Consider the following 5000-nt stretch of genomic DNA (forward strand, 5'->3'; position numbering starts at 1 on the left):
ACAGCTGATGGACAACATGTACTGTAGGTCTTTTGCCACCCTTACCCATAGGAGAAATATCTATATAGAACAACACTTCTCATATGGTATATACTATGAAAGTAAATCATTACCTGGACTCATTTTCTTGATATGCAAGGCACATAAATAGTCTGGGCGGAAGAATAGTCGATCATACCCCGCCCCCCCCCCACCCCAAACAAAATGCCACACGACTTTTTTTAACCTTCAAGATTTTGAGTGGTAACAGTAACATAACTCATTCCCACTACACCGTTTTGCATAATATTGTACATGTCCTCAGAATGCTCTACATCAGTGGTTCTCAAACCTTTTGTGTGAAGTACCCCCTGAGAAAATATTGAGCTCTCCGAGTACCACCTTGACAACCAACATTAGAATATCGCAGTAAAGGCCTTCCATATTCACTTTTGCCAGTCAGTACAGGAGAGGTTCATAATGGTATTCCAAGTACCACCAGAGATGTCTCAAGTACCACCAGTGGTACGCGTACCACAGTTTGAGCACCACCGCTCTACATGTTTCAGTTCTATAGTTGTACTGTACAGTACAGTGCAGTGCAGTGGAGTGCAGTACAGTACAGTAGCATACAGAATGGTGCAGTATAATAAAGTGCAGTAGAGTATAGTACAGTACAGTACAGTAGCATACAGTACGGTGCAGTACAGTACAGTAGCATACAGTACGGTGCAGTACAGTAAAGTAAAGTACAGTACAGTACAGTAGCATAAAGTACGGTGGAGTCTAGTTAAGTACAGTACAGTAGCATACAGTACGGTGCAGTCTAGTACAGTACAGTACAGTACAGTACAGTACAGTACAGTACAGTACAGTACAGTACAGTAGCATACAGTACGGTGCAGTACAGTAAAGTACAGTACAGTAAAGTACAGTACAGTACAGTAGCATAAAGTACGGTGGAGTCTAGTTAAGTACAGTACAGTAGCATACAGTACGGTGCAGTCTAGTACAGTACAGTACAGTACAGTACAGTACAGTACAGTACAGTAGCATACTGCACGGTGCAGTAGAGTACAGTACGGTATATCACAGTACAGTACAGTACAGTACAGTACAGTACAGTACAGTATAGTAGAGTACAGTACAGTGCAATACAGTAGAGTACAGTATAGTCTTATAGACGTTAGCCCTCCAAAGCCAATAGGATTTCCACATGCTGTTGTTTTAAGTTTTTGAAAACTATTTTAGTAGCCTATGTGAGAGAGGGAAGGCAGGCAGACATGTTTTAAACAAAGGACCACACCCACAAATAAAAAATAACGAGCAAACAATAAATTAAGTGGTTAGGTAGCCAACATGTCATTTATATTAAAGCCAATAGTAGATGGAAAAACAGACATGTTACCATTTTGCTCTTTTAAAACAAAGTATCTGTCAATATACTGTATGTATGGTGTATTGCATATTGATTATTCATAATTTCCTAAGCATAAATGCCCTTATCACTCCATTGTACACTTAGGACTGCGATATACATATCTGAACATTAATCAGCATACATTTGTCATTTGACAGCTGTCACTGACACTTGATATGTACATGTATTATTGACTTGATTGATATGAATATATTTCAGTTGGACTCCTAGGGTTAAATCATTGAGGGGGTCCTAAGGAAGAAGTAGTAGTTTGTGTGTGTGCGCGCATGTGTAAGTGGGATTAAAATTATTGTTTGCCATCTTTATCTGAAGAGCAGACTGAGTGTCTGAACCTGCTAATGCTAGCATGCTAACATTGGGACAGTTATGTGTGGCCCAGTTCAAGGGTTTATCTCTTCTCCCCTAAATTTTCTAACCACAATTTTCTTTTTGGATGTTATAGATATGACCCACTGCAAATTTTTAAAACTCTTAATGAATGTTGGTTCAATAGCTAAATACCCAGAAATGAGCTCTCAATTGTAGAGTGATCTCATTCTGACCATGGTTTTTATGATTTTCCTGTTTTTGAATCTAAATAAGACATATATAACATTGTTTTTATGGTAAGTTTTGCACATATTTTCAAAGTTCAGTTTGTATACATCACACACAAATAGGTGGATTGGCCCATAACACCATTATGTCCAGGCAGTACAGCATTTTACTACTATTGGCTGGTTTTGGGCAGCCATCTTGGATTTACCCCATAAAAATGACCTTAATGACATTGAAATTTAGGGCACCCCTTCTGAAATGATGGAGAACACCCTAAGGAAGGTCTACACCGATTTTGGTGCTTCTATCCAGCGCGTAACGATTAGGCCCTTTTTGGACGCTAAGAGACCCAGCTATGATGGATTACCACAAGGACAATGTCAAAGGTACACAACAGTACTATATACATTGAGTAGAGGTTCTTAACTCGAATCTTTGAGGCGTCCGGATTGATTGGATCATTCCAAGGAGGGTATCCGGATTAGACGGATCACTCGGATCACTCGGATCACTTATTTAAAATAAATAAAAATAAATAATAATATGTATTTTTTATAAAATTTATTTTTTAAAACGTTTCTGCCGTTAAGTAGCTATGCGCCTCGCCTTTATTGTCCCATTTATCAATTCACGTTGATAAATCAAAGAGTAAGACAGTTTGATCAACAAAACTCACTTTATGAATCGTCACAGTTCCTAAACTCATGCTGCGATCCGACCCACCTGGGTCTCCTCACTAAACATGCAACCACGACTCGAAGAGCCTTTGGCAGCAGTGAAACGGCATGTCCTGATTTTGCAATAAATAATGTGTGTGTTTGTATTTACAGTTTTTCTTGATTGCTTTAACACGATTTTTTAAACTGACTCACACAAAGTCGTCATGATCACTATTTCAGCAAAGCAAAAAACACGTTGTGCATATGTGTTAACACATTCTTGTTGACTTGACATATTTCCCATTCATATAACACAGTTTTTGCTAAACAGTTAACGCATGTGCCATTTAAGTAGTGCACATTTCATTGTTTAAGCTCTGATAACCATACAGAAAAATCTACTCCTGACTTTTAGAAACTACCGTCAGTTGTGTGAACACACCAGAGCACCTATTTGACACTCCTTCTCAAAAATCTTAATTTAGCAATCAGTCTTTATACACAGTGTCTTCTTGTTTGTTCTTGGCATGGAGTTATTTTGCAAATTTACTGTAAGTGCATTCTCGTACTGCAACATCATATTTTACTTTACACATATTTTCTGTAATACCGTTATCAGCCATTATTATACGGTGTGACGTCATCGGTCGAATGCTCCATTCATTTCAACGGGGCTCCCCAACGTTCGCACGTCTGTTATTTTTCGATAACGGACGGGTTGGTCTATAACAGACCGCTGTCAATGGCAACAAGACTTTTCACTGCTAAAGCGACTTTTCAACAAGACTCTAATCAGCTGCTGTGATAGACAACACCTGTTGTCCTGGCTATCTAGCTGTTGCCTAGCGGTGTTCCACAACGGCACTGTTTTGTTTTGCGCAGCAACAATCTTTTGACATTAAAAACTATAATAGACTTAACATTAAATAAGCCTAAAGAAATGTCCCCGCCATGTGTGAATCATTTAAACATATCCATATAATAAGCGGGTTAACTTTCGGCGAGTCGGTCGCTTTGTGGAATAGCAGCACTTCAGAGAGAACAAGACCCCTCCGCTCCGCGTCGGGGTCTAAAGATTCTCTCTGTCGTGCTGCTATTCCACGGTAGCGACCTTCTCGCCGAACGTTAACCCTTACTTAGTACATTTTTGAGTACAGTGAAAAAAAAATGAAAACAAACAAACAAACAAAAACAAAATAAAAAGTACATCAAAGCATTCTGATTCTCAATCCAATTCTTTGCAATAATACATTATTGTTACACTACCTAACCTATTGACAATTTTACATAAGAGAAGACACACAACTCAAATCTTTATGCAAAGCATTTACTGGGCCTGCCATCTCTCAGTCAGTAGATCCTGATCAAGCAGGGTCAGTGGCTAAGTAAAAGAAACAACAATGGAACTGACTGGCTTGAAAGTTATGTAATTGACAACAGTGTTAAATAACGGCAAATTCTGTCAACATGATAGCCGTGTTTTGGATTTTTACGACCATTGTGTAATGACTGACTGGGAGTGTTCATACACTGCTATGCAGTGTGTATTGGACTGAAGACAGAGTTTGCTTTTATTACATATGTTAAATATTTTGGAAACGTAGTAGCCTTTAGCAAACAAAGATGTTGTGTTTGGAGAATCGGTTTAACTGGTTAGCCCGTTGCGTGAACTGATATGACAATTTGCTTTTTGGAGTGACAACTGTGTCAAAGCAATCAAGAAAAACTGTAAGAAGACTAAAAGTCAAATATTTGGGAGCAGAAGTCTAGTTGAGCAGGGACAGACAGGAGGCGAGCAGTAGATGACCACTCGCTTCCGCTGCCGAATTGCTTTGCGACTCGCACACTCGTGGCAAAAACGAAACTTAAGCGTTGATCCGATCCGTAGGGGATTCGCTGCTACCAACAACTCAGTCAGGATTCGTCTCACCGAGTCGCAGAGGGCGCCGCTGCTGACTCGGACGAGGGGAGTGACAGCAGTGGCTTTAAAGACTGTAGGCCTACACTGTAACGCAGTGAGTGATAGTAGAGTCACGTCTGTAGTAGACTAGCCTATAATTCCCCTAAGAGTAGCCTAGACTGAGATGTAAAAGCGTTGGCAGAGCACTGTTAACATTTAGAAATGTAATCGCTAGACCTCAACAGAGTCAGAAGCACACACATAGGGAGCGGGGATCCGCGACTCAATTGGCCACAACAGGCAGGACGGATCAAACAGGCTCGATGAATGACGAGGCGGGAGTTGGTTCAGTTTTACTCAGTGAGTGTTCGTGACTGAACAGCATACTAGAGAGATTAGAGAATGGCTGTTGTAGTCAACTAAAGAGGATATATTCCGGTTTCACAATTTCTCGCGCTGTAACTGCCATTTTGTTGACATATTA

General features: G+C 40.0%; 1 protein-coding gene across 1 annotated transcript in view; it reads left to right on the forward strand.

The window, feature by feature from the left end:
* Positions 1-5000, forward strand: part of tec (tec protein tyrosine kinase) — a 36819-nt gene that overhangs the window by 15702 nt on the left and 16117 nt on the right. The window lies entirely within an intron of this gene.

Source organism: Engraulis encrasicolus, chromosome 21 (assembly GCF_034702125.1).
Source record: "Engraulis encrasicolus isolate BLACKSEA-1 chromosome 21, IST_EnEncr_1.0, whole genome shotgun sequence".
Classification (NCBI taxonomy): domain Eukaryota; kingdom Metazoa; phylum Chordata; class Actinopteri; order Clupeiformes; family Engraulidae; genus Engraulis; species Engraulis encrasicolus.